General features: G+C 42.6%; 1 protein-coding gene across 5 annotated transcripts in view; it reads right to left on the reverse strand.

Annotated features, from left to right (window-relative positions):
- The window catches only part of RASGEF1B (RasGEF domain family member 1B), a 290,573-nt gene that overhangs the window by 42,149 nt on the left and 235,677 nt on the right, over positions 1–12,747 (reverse strand). Inside the window, exon 1 of one of the 5 annotated variants that reach the window (XM_060779341.2) lies at positions 2,911–3,123. The exons of the other annotated variants lie outside the window; for them this stretch is intronic. The gene's annotated coding sequence lies outside the window, so the exon portion shown is untranslated. Of the gene's footprint in view, positions 1–2,910; positions 3,124–12,747 lie in introns of those variants that run through there. 5 annotated transcript variants of the gene reach the window in all.

Below are 12,747 nucleotides of genomic sequence, written 5' to 3' on the forward strand. Positions count from 1 at the left end.
AGCTGCACAAATGGATAAAAGTGTTTAAAAGACTTGAAATAGCCTTAAATCCAGTTGTGCTTCTGAAAAAGTGGCATTTTAAATGTTAAAAAGGCTCTGTAAACTGGAAAGGTAATCCAGCCTTCTGTAAAAGATCAGTCTAGGAGACTAGTCTAGAGAGTATAGGAACAATCCTTTCTTTGTATGCTCTTAGATATTTGACAAGCATTACTGCCTCCCGGCTCTTTAGCCATCATAGAACATACTTATGCACACTTACCCATCACAAATTCAGTTCTATGTCAGACTAACTTCCAAAAACAACAACAAAGCAAACTTTAAAAGCCAGGTTGCACATAAAAGATTTAGGCTACAATTGGACATTTACTCAGTCTCTCCTGCAAATGATCAGAGTTCAGTGCCAAGCAAAGAGGGATCAGATTGCAAGTTTACTCCAGTCTGGTTTTTCCCTGATTAATGTCCAAAACACATACCATAGTAAGTTCATTTCAACTAAGGAAAGGGGATTGTGTTACTGTTTGTAAAATAATCTTGATAGGGGAAGCTAAAGAGAACCCAGTGACTCACACTGTGTCGTGGACTCTTGATTCCTATCAGCTTTGGCTTGTAAGCTATCCAGTTTTGCTCAAAAGGCTGCCTTTTTCAAATGCAACTCGCCCCCAGGGTTAGAATTAGACCTCTGAGTCTCCCCACCCAGATGACTAGATCTGAAAAGCTGGACTTTTGGATACCTTTTGTGTTTACCAAAACTTCCAAGAAAGGGAGAAAACCCATATCCAGCCACCTGACAAAGAAGGAACAAAGAAGGGGGCAATGAAAGAATGCAGAAAAAGCTGATGACCTCCCTCCCCAAATGCCTTGTCAAAAGGGAAAATAATACCGAGACACTCAAGACACACAACACAGTGATTCATATATAATCACAACATTACAGAAGTCTAGCAACAAAGCGATTTAAATTAAGACTTTAAGCTTGTTTACAGCAACTCTGGTAAAACAGGTTTCAAGTACAGTATTCTGCTTCAAGGGCTCCGGTGAGAAAGAAGTCTCAATTGCAAACACCTGATCCCAATTTCCATTGTTGTCCAATGAACACAGTTCCTGACCTTCTCCAACCAAGTCCCTCCAGCTGTGTTGGACTATAATGCCCACCAACAACATCCCTGGGAGTGATGGGGACTGTAAAGCTTGGAGAAGGCTCCTTTACATGACTGCTACTGACTCTTACAAGGGTGTACTCCAGATGGGGCAGGGATCTCCTATTTATGTGGGAGGGGAAGCAGCAGAAGAAGGTGAGCTGAAATCTATGCTGGTATTTTCTTGGAAGAATTCTTTGCCTAAGAAAACTCTGTGAAATGTTTGTGGGCAACTTGACTGGAAATCTGATGGTATGGAAGTTCACTATAGTCCCTCTTCCCCAAAGCTTGGGGAAGGTGTCTTTTTGGACTGTCACTCCCAGAATCCCCTACTGACAGTTCAAAAAGACCCTTCCTCAAGTCCAGAAGGATGGTCAAAGAATCCCAGGGCTGTAATCTAGGGCAAAAGTATGATAGCTGTGACCCAATCCCGAGACAGACCAGCATGTTAGAGGCGCAGGTGTGACAGAGTCATGGCAAGATAGTTTGCCAGAAAGGGGGGGACAGAAAGGGGGGGAATAACAAACAGCCAAGAATAGTGCTTAAGGCTATCCAGATATCGTACACAAACATCTTCAAATACATAATGTCTTCGCTTCTCTAATTCTGACCCGCGTCGCGCAACCAGCACTGGGTTCCAGCTATCATACTTTTGCCAGTTGAAGCATTCTGGGAGAACCCATCCAAAAATAAGACCCTTCCCCAAGCCTAGAAGGACTAGGACATGGAACAATGGCTTCAAACTACAGGAAAGGGGATTCCACCTGAACATAAGGAAGAACTTCCTGTGAAAGCTGTTCAGCAGTGGAACTCTCTGTCCCAGAGTATGGTGGAGGCTTCTTCTTTGAAGGCTTTGAAATAGAGGCTGGATGGCCATCTGTCGAGGGTGCCTTGAATGTAATTTTCCTGCTTCTTGGCAGGGGGGAGGACTGGATGGCTCACAAGGTCTCTTCCCACTCTAGGATTCTATGACTACCAAGGAATGCTGTAGGTTTTATTTCAGAGGAAGGGATTGGCAAAAACATCTTACCTAAGGAAAAGGTAGGAAACATATGGGATTGCCTTAAATAGAGTTGAATTCATTTATTTATGTATGACATTTATATGCTGCTCCTCTCACCCTCAAGGGGACTCAGAGCGGCTTACGAGATATATATATATATATATATATATATATATATATATATGCAATATATTATTAGCATAGTACAATATCAGTATTACATATTACGATATTGTACTATACCATTATATTGTAACATTATTAGTAATATTCCATGTAATATAAAATATACAATTATAATATTGTATTATTAGTAGTATATTGTATTACATTATATTATATGTATATACAACATATTATATTGCATTATATTATTAGCATAGCAAAGAGAGAAGATGGAAGTGTCCCCTGATCCCCCCCCCTTTCACTAAGGAACTTAAAGACACATAGGCTGTCTCTTCAATGTAGAATTAATGCAATTTTGACACCCCTTTGACTGCCATGGAACCCTGAGATTTGGAGTTTGGAGAGGCACCAGCACTCTTTGGCTGAGAAGGCGAAAGACCTTGTAAATCTACAACTCCCACGATTCTACAGCATTGAGCCGTGGCCATTCCAAGATGTGCCATCAATCCTCCAGTGTTGACAAACAGAGACAAACAACTGTAAACCTCCAACCTTTGCTGGAAATCCCGGCGCAACACAACAAGGGAGGAGATTCCCCGAAGCGACACCAACGCGCGATAACGGGGAAACAGGCGAGTTGTTTACCTGGCTGAGAGAGCGAAGGAGGCTCCCCAAAATCTTCTGATCGCGGTGTGAACAAACTCCTTTGGAGTCTCTTTCGGGTGCTCTAAAGGCAACCAATCCCCAAGGCGTTTCGGGATGGCTCTCTGGTTGCAAAGGAAAGCCCGGCAGCTACTCGCCCGGTGCGGACATTCCTCTTCGGCAGCAGAATCAAACTGATTCAAGCGCGTCGTGGCTGTGCTGGGAGTGTCCACGCCCCCCTCCTCTGTCCAGGTCCTTGGGCTCCGCCTCCCAGGACGGATCCACCAATCCCTGCTCGGAGCCTGGCTACCTAACCAGGGAGGGAGCGGAGTGGGTGGAAAAGACCCCAAAAGCCCATTAATGGGCTGTTGATTTGGCGAGGTTGTGAATATCTCTCCCTCTTAACTCAGGGTACATCTAGTCCTGGGCAAACTTCAGGCTGCATGGCTTCGCTCAGGCACGGGCAAACTTTGGCTCTCCCTCCAGGCGTTTTGGACTCCAACTCCCACTATTCCGAACAGCCTACCGGCTGGGTTGTTGTAGGTTTTTTCGGGCTGTATGGCCATGGTCTTGAGGCATTCTCTCCTGACGTTTCGCCTGCATCTATGGCAAGCATCCTCAGAGGTAGTGAGGACCTCACTACCTCTGAGGATGCTTGCCATAGATGCAGGCGAAACGTCAAGAGGGAATGCCTCAAGACCATGGCCATACAGCCCGAAAAAACCTACAACAACCCAGCCTACCGGCTGTGAGTTTTCCAGGCTGCATGGCAGATCTGGCCAAGGTGGTCCATGCCTTAGTCACCTCTAGACTGGATTGGGAGTTGTAGTTGCTGGGATTTATAGTTCACCTACAATCAAAGAGCATTCTGAACCCCACCAAAATGGAATTGAACCAAACTTGGCACACAGTTCTCCCATGACCAACAGAAAATACTGGAAGGGTTTGGTGGGCAGCGTCCTTTGGTTTTGGAGTTGTAGTTCACCTACATCCAGAGATCACTGTGGATGCAAACAATGATGGATCTGTACCAAACTCTACACGAATACTCAATATGCCCAAATGGGAACACTGGTGGAGTTTGGGGGAAATAGAATCTTGACATTTGGGAACTGTGGTTGCTGGGATTTATAGTTCACCTACAATCACAGAGCATTCAGAACCCCACCAACGATAGAATTGGGCCAAACCTCCCACACAGAACCCCCATGTGGGCCACAGCAACGCGTGGCAGGGACGGCTAGACAATTAATAAAGTTCTTTAACTTTGATCCCACCTTTTTGTATGTTCTTACACTAGTTGCTATCAAGGAGGTGCACCTTTCTCTGCTAAACTCTGCCAAGGAATGCTACTTCCTAGGGCCCTTCCACACAGCCCTATGTTTCAGAATATCAAGGCCAAAAATCCCACATTATCTGTGGACTCAGTTAACCCAGTTCAAAGCAAACATTGTGGGATTTTATGCCTTGATATTCTGTAATATAGGACTGTGTGGAAGGGCTGTATGGATTTAGTTTCTCTACATTCCCCTTTGTGATATACTTTTTACTCACAATGAGCTTTTCAGTCCCAAATGCACTTTTTGACCTTAAATTTTTATTTTCAAAATTGAATTACCACAAAGGTCTGGAGAGTATCCAAGGCCCTATTGGTCACCATGGGCTGCACATTCCCCACTCCTGTATTTTGCAAATGGCGCTACCAGTGGTTGCCTCAGGCAGCAGATACTAGTGGTGGCAGCAAGATGAGGGAGGCAGAGCTTGGAAAGTTTCTTTCTTCTGTTACTCAAGCCCCTTACACACAGCTGAATAAAAAGCCGCATTTTCTGCTTTGAACTGGAATATATGGCAGTGTGGACTCAGATTACCCAGGTCAAAGCTGATATTGTGGGATTTTCTGCCTTGGTATTCTGGGTTATATAGCTGTATGGAAGGGCCCTCATTGTAATGTTTGAGAAGCACAGCTTGATACAATAATACTGAAAAAGTAACACTGCCTGTCCCCTTTCTGTTATTCTCTACTACTTTAGTAAAGATTATCTTGATGGTTGGAATGAGAGTCACCCAACACTTGGAAAGCTCCTGTCAAGCGGCCTTTAAATATCCATGACGAACTACTTTGGAAAGTAACAAGAAACCTTTACTCATTACACAGATAAAGCCACTTTGCTTCCTTATTGTCCTTCTTTTGGAAAATAACTTTGCAATGCCCTCAGTGAACCTTCTCCCCCTACCCAAAGCATCCGGTGCTTGGAGCTTTATACCTGGAACTCGTTACTTCATTTTCTGAGTGGAAGAGAAAGTTTTATGACATATTATTCATTCTCTACCTCTCCAGCTTCAGCAGAAAATCCCATCCAGACAGAAAGGAAGACACATTATCTTCTGCCCTTAGAGCAATCTAATGCCTACCTGCATCGCTCTGCACTGTCCCACTCCACAACAATCCTCAAACTTTCCCCATTTGCTCAACTATAGCTTGAAATCCATGAGTGCTGGTGAGCAATGTAACCAGATAACCAGCCCTTGTGACTCTAGAAATTTCCACATGAAGGTAGTCACACAGAGACTCCTTCCTAGGTCTTTTCACTTTATAGCACTATGGTTTCAGTTTAACTGCTGTGGTTCTATCCTATTTGCAGGGTACTCAGAATTTGAGACCCAATATGACATTGGTTTGAGTGCTGGACAGAAGCCGCCTCTACATTGGCCACTTAGTTTGGTCTTGATGAAAATCAGCCTCACAATGGACAAATACCACACAGAGCTGATCCACAATAATGCAGGACAAGGCCACTTTAACGTCCTCCATCCACAGCAAGTGAATTAATCCCCATGGGGACACTTTTCAGGGTTCAACATGGCATTTTATATGCTGGATCAGCCCCATAATGGTGTTGATTCATCTCTCTATGTCAACATACGAATAAAGAGACAGAGCTTATAAATCAGTGGTTCTCAACCTTCCTAATGCAGCGACCCCTTAATACAGTGCCTCATGTTGTGGTGACCAACAACTATAAAATTATTTTCGTTGCTACTTTGTAACTGTAATGTTACTACTCTTATGAATCATAATGTAAATATCTGATATGCACGATGTACTTTCATTCACTAGATGAAATTTGGCACAAATACCCAATACACCCAAATCTGAATACTGGTAGGTTTGGGTGTGGGTTGATTTTGTCATTTGAGAGTTATAGTTGCAAGGATTTATAGTTCATCTACAATCAAAGAGCATTCTTAACTCCACCAACAATGGAATTGAACCAAACTTGGCACACAGAACTCCCATGACGACCAACAGAAAATACTGGAAGGGTTTGATGGGCATTGACATTGATTTAGAGATCACTATGGACATCAACACTGATAGCTCTGGACCAAACCTAGCACAAATACTCAATATGCCCAAATGTTCACACTGGTGGAATTTAGGGGAAATAGACCTTGACATTTCAGAGCTGTAGTGGCTGGGATTTATAGTTCACCTACAATCAAAGAGCATTCTGAACCCCACCAAAGATAGAATTGGACCAAACTTCCCACACAGAACCCCCATGACCAGCAGAAAATACTGTGTTTTCTAATGGTCTTTGGTGACTCCTCTGGCAACCTCTCGTGACCCCCCTAGGGGTCCTGACCCCCAGGTTGAGAAACACTGTTATAAACAGTGTGTGTGTGTGTGTATTAGTTCTTAAAATCTGGTAGCCAGAGTGGACTCTGGGCACTATTATCCATTATCCCAGCTGAGGCCACAAGGGGGCACTAGAAGGAGAAGGGGAGTTGAAGGAGGAAGACAATTTCCTCTGTTTTTCCTGGTTATTCCCCCCTCTCCATTTCCTATGTCAGGAACGAAGGTTGTTTCCAGGATGGGGACATGGGTGGAATTACAGGAAAACAAGGGGAAATGGCTTTCCTCCTTCGAGCCACCCTCCACACCCATAAAATGGACTATTCTTCTCTGTCTAGCACCCCCTTGTGACCTCCGACTTGGATAATGGAACGGTAGCTATAAAAGGGAAAACTCAGCACTGATTGGGACAGTATGTGATCCAAGAATCCAAGAAATACAGATTAAACCATAGGGCAATACAGCCATTTGTCTCAAGATCCAACACCTCTAGGAAATACTATGCAGGCCTTTTTTTAAAAAAACATATTTGCCATACATGGTGGCTTTTGGTACTTGGGCACTTCTGCTCCAAGCAGGTATCTCTGGGCAGTGAGTCAGGAGGTAATGTTGAGTGCTTGCTCATGCAGCCTGGGGCTCTTGGAGGTGAGGTAATCTGACTGAGACAGTTTTTACAGCCCCAAATGTGCAAGTATGTGTGGTGGAGGTGAATGAGGAGGAACAAGCCTTTACGTCACTGTCTGAATATATCATGGTCAGTCATGCCTCTTTTCCATTGAGTCCAGGTCTTTGGTGAACTGATCAATCAGCCTAGCTTGATAAAGCAGTAGTATCATTGGGAGATTGGGAAATGTGGAGAATAGGAAAGGGGGCATGTTCCACCTTGCATGCATGGGCCTTTGAGGAAACAAAGACAGATATTTCTGCTTTCTGACATATATCAACTCCAGCTGTAGGCTGCTCAAAAGCCAATGAATGTGTTACTGAGTGAGGGGAGAAGACCAAGTAATAACACTGGGGAATAATAGATTTTTATTTGTACCCCATTGTATTCTCTACAGTGTCTATACCATTAAAAGAGATTGTTTTCCAAGCAGCACAGATGGGGAATCTTTGCCATTCCAGCTGTTGTTGAGTTTCAGCTTTCAGAAGGCCCAACCCTTCTGGAAGCTGATGGTCAATGGCAAAGGAATGTGAGAGCCACAGAGCATCTAAAGTAACACAATTTTTGTTCCTGAGTTATAAATGTCATTTCCTAATTGGTTCTGTCATGAAAACATGGAAAAGGTATATTAAACTGCAAAAACTTTGTTTTTGTGGGACATTGTACAGTACATTTTGGTATAGTTCTTCAACGAATATCTTTCAGAGTCCCAATCAGTTCAACATAGTTTGCAGCAGCGACAAAAACAAAGTTTTTTGAGCATAGCAACTACTTTCAAAGTAAGTACAGCACAATTAATTGGAAAATAACACTTTCAAGAAAGGAACAGAAAAGTTATCAAACTGTGTTACATAGTGTAATCATTGTATATAGTATTTTATACTATATTATATTGTATATAATATACAATATATTGTATATAATATACAATATATTACATTGTAAATGGCGCTCCATGCAGTCATGCTGGCCACATGACCTTGGAGGTGTCTACGGACTACGCTGGCTCTTCGGCTTAGAAATGGAGATGAGCACCACACCCCAGAGTCAGACATGACTGGACTTAATGTCAGGGGACTACCTTTACCTTTACCTTTTATATAATATATTGCATATTATATTGTACATAATCATTATATATAGTATATCCAGGTCCTGTCTGATTTTGGAAGCTAAACAGGGTCAGCTCTACTTAATACTTGAATGGCCAATGGCCAAGGAAGCTGCAAATTATATTTCAGAGGAAGGAACGGGCAGAACCACCTTTGGATATTCCTCGCCTAAGAAAACCATATGAAATTCATGGGGTTACTTACTTAGGCGATCCCTCGTTGGATGAGTAAGATAGTCTTCCATGATCAGTATTCTTGTGGATCCGTAGGTAACTGTGGAGCCCTATTCTTGACCTGCATCTTCTCCCACAGTGAGGGCATTTGTTTCCAGGTGGGTGATCTCGGTTGGGGTTGCCTTGATGCGCCTTCCTCTTGGCACATTTCTCTCTTTCACCCTCCATTCATGCCTCTTCAAATTCTGCAGCACTGCTGGTCACAGCTGACCTCCAGCTGGAGCACTCAAGGGCCAGGGCTTCCCAGTTCTCAGTGTCTATGCCAGAGTTTTTAAGGTTGGCTTTGAGCCCATCTTTAAATCTCTTTTTCTGTCCACCAACATTCCGTTTTCCATCTTGAGTTCGGAGTAGAGATACTGCTTTGGGAGACAGTGGTCAAGCATCTGGACAATGTGGCCAGTCCAGCGGAGTTTATGGTGGAGGACCATCGCTTCAATGCTGGTGGTCCTTGCTTCTTCCAGCACGCTGACATTTGACCGCTTGTCTTCCCAAGAAATTTGCAGGATTTTCCGGAGGCAGCGCTGATGGAATCGTTCCAGGAGTTGCATGTGATGTCTGTATCGCAGGCATATAGCAGGGTTGGGAGGACAATAGCTTTATAAACAAGCACCTTAGTATCCCTAGGGATGTCCCGGTCCTCAAACACTCTCTGCTTCATTCGGAAAAATGCTGCACTCGCAGAGCTCAGGCGGTGTTGTATTTCAGTGTCAATGTTGACTTTGGTGGAGAGGTAGCTGCCAAGGTAGCGGGGGTTACCTTAAGTCGACAGGCATTTAGAAGACGCTTTATCTCTCTCTCACACACACACACACACAAATAGTATCAACAAAGGAAACAAAAATAATTACGCATCTTCAAGGAGCAGGCATTCCATCCTGAGTCTAATGATGTGTCTAGAAGTTATGCTTTTTATATTACTGGTAAATGCCAGTCCCTTTGAGGGGAATAGTCGCAAGCTATGGGTTTTTCTAGGGGGTGGAGGAGTAGATAATTGATTTTCCCAGTGGTCCAAATGCTTCCTAAATGATCATGATTTAAACTAGCATGTTTAAATTATTTTACTGGGATACTTGAAACAATATGTTGCCCCATCTATTTCTGAAAGGACACTATTGTAAATAATGCATGGTCAAAAATGTCAGTACCTGATAGATCAAGGGTTTAACATTCTTTTACTGATGGAGGAGTGTAGTATCATCAGTTTCACTCCCTTCTTTATGGTACTACTTATCAGTTCTGTTTCAAGTTGATAAAAACCTGATTCAGTGCAACTCGCTGAATATTCTGTTTCACTAAAGAATGGATCAGGGCCTGTGGGCACACGGCCTCGAGCGTTGATACCTATGATTGAATGAGTAGCAACATATTTTACAAATTAGGCACAAGCTTAGCAGTACATTAATATGTTAGTCCGTTTCTCTGACCTCAAGGATTAGCTGATATATGCTTTATGTAATCCCTCTAACTGTAAGAAAACAATCTAGACAAGTAATGTTATACAGGGATGGTTTGGAAACATTTCCATGGAAAAATAGAGCATTGGGAAAAAATGTTCCTGTATTTCTGCTCAAATGAACAAATAATGTACCATAGCAAATAGGAAGGGGAGCTTTGTGACAGAATGAAAAACCATGTGTAGTTCACATCTTTACCAATCCACACACTCTCTTGCTAGAGAAAAGATATGTGACTCAGTTGAGCAGTAAAAAATAAGGTGTTTACTCTTTTGCAGAGCAATGTATATACAGTTGCATTGACTCACACAATGTCCTTTGAGAGATTCAAATGGATTTTAGATGTCCATGTGGGAAATCTTCCAGGCTCAGCTAGCTTGTGAGCATGGCCCAACTTATCAGCTTTGTGCTTTGCATTTTACAGTTAACACACTCACTAACTGATTTTCAGATGCTCCAACAAGCTTTTCTTCTTCAATTCACACCTCACTAAAAAGTGCTGTCACCACCACATGACATTGGGATGAATTTCTCACCAGTGCAAACTCCTGAACATTGAGTACGTGGTTGGTAAGGAAAGACATAAACCTCCCTTATGGGGTTCATTCACACTCCACACATTCCTAATATTTATCAGAAATACTCAGCATAATCATTGTTATTAGGGTTATATGTGCTTGGACATGTCATGCTATTTCCCTCAAAATGATTGATGGACTTAGGGGTTAGGAAGACAGTGACTATTATTATGAAATGGTATAATGTAATATAAAAGAATTGCTATCAAATCACACAATAAATTATCAAGGTTGACAAAGCCTCTGGCGAAATGAGCCCAACAGGTCAATTTTGATAGCAGAATTAATGGGAAGGTTTTTCTTTTGCAGCCCAGATACAACTGGGAGAGAAGAGAGTTCAGCTTGGTGGCCTTTTTGGTCATTAGTGCTGAGTCTAGGGAATAAAAACCAGTATCAGCTGAAGGAGAAAAGATAATAAAGCAGGAAAAAATGTTGCTAGTTTGCAGAGTTCCCTGAAATGGAGCTCCTCATCCAAACACAATATTTTTGGAATCGCTTTGTAAGAGAAGTGTTCTTTTCAAGAACTGTAATAAACTTCCTGTTTAATGAAACTATTATTGCAAAAGTGGAAGTGTATAATAACTGAAAAGAACGATGTGGCCCTGAATCAGTTTCCTCTCCAGTCACAGTCGACTAAAGACAAAATCTCTACTCTGCAGCTTGGATAGTTTCAATTTCCAAAAGGGAAGCTGGACATGTATATACATTTCTGGAGAGGGAGAAAGAAAGAGAGAGAGAGAGAGATGAAGGGGGGGGGGAGAAAGGCACCACAAAAGAAGGGTAATATACAGATTTACCTGTCCTAATTTAAATATTACATATTTACATTTAAGATATAGTACAACACCATATCTGTCTGTGTCAGATAGATTACAGGACTTCTGATGGATATGTGAAACTGCACCGGGACTGTGGCGCAGCTGGATGGGAGTCAGCTGCATTAAGATTACTAATGACCAATAGGTCATGAGTCCAAAACCAGCCCAGGTTGGAGTGAGCTTCTGACCACTTTGTGTAGCTTGCTGCCAACCTTTGCAACCTGAAAGACAGTTGCATCTGTCAAGTAGGAAATTTAGGTACCTCGTATGCAGGGAGGCTAATTTAACAATTTACGAGGCCATAAAAATCTCCAGCAAGCATGCAAAGAATGAGGAAGTACTTAATCAGTGTCACAAATGGATGGTGAAGTGATAGCTCCCCTGGTGGCCAGAATACCCTCATGAAAGCTGGAACGTTAAATAGCTTCTGAGTGTCTGTCTATATATGTTGTGTGTCTATGGCATTGAATGTTTGCCATGTATATGTACATTGTAATCCGCCCCGAGTCCCCTGTGGGGTGAGAAAGGCGGAATATAAATACTGTAAATAAATAAACTGTAAATAAATAATAGCAACCCTATTGAACTGAAAACTTTTGACCCAGGCATACCATAAAGTGGTGCTGGAGTACATGGGAAATGCCTTAAAAGGACATATTTTGGCAGACCTGGATAAATGAAACTACAGATATAGGTCTCACAGATTTGGAGGTTGTGCTTTCCATTTGGAAAGGATAACTGTATTTTGAATAGAACTATATCATAATGGTTAGGCATATTTAATTATTCCTAAGAGGGAATTCCAGCAAGCGAATCTTATCATACAAGCTGGTTCTGCTGAAATTTCTTTTCCCGTATTATGTATTTATTAACATGCAGGAGGGCTGTCCCCCTTTTCCTTCTTATCATCCTAACAGGTCAGTCCTTCAAATAAAATGATACAATCCATTGGAGGAGTGTTTGCTGACAATCTTTCTAAGAGATGCCTGTCCTCCATAAAGTGGTGCTATGGTCACTCTGCCAATAGCATTAGATTTCATTTAATACTTGTATAGTTGCATTTAAATATGAACTGGTGTTAACACATTTAACTCCTTGGTGGTGCAGCAGGTTAAACCGCTGAGCTGCTGAACTTGCTGACCAAAGCTTGGCGGTTCGAATCTGGGGATTGGGGTGAGCTCCCGCTGTTAGCCCCAGCTTCTGCCAACCTAGCAGTTCGAAAACATGCAAATCTGAGTAGATCAATAGGTACTGCTTCTGCAGGAAGGTAATGGCACTCCATGTAGTCATGCTGGCCATGTGAGCTTGGAGGCATCAATGGACAACGCTGGCTCTTCAGCTTAG

This window comes from Anolis sagrei, chromosome 5 (assembly GCF_037176765.1).
Source record: "Anolis sagrei isolate rAnoSag1 chromosome 5, rAnoSag1.mat, whole genome shotgun sequence".
In the NCBI taxonomy this organism is placed as follows: domain Eukaryota; kingdom Metazoa; phylum Chordata; class Lepidosauria; order Squamata; family Dactyloidae; genus Anolis; species Anolis sagrei.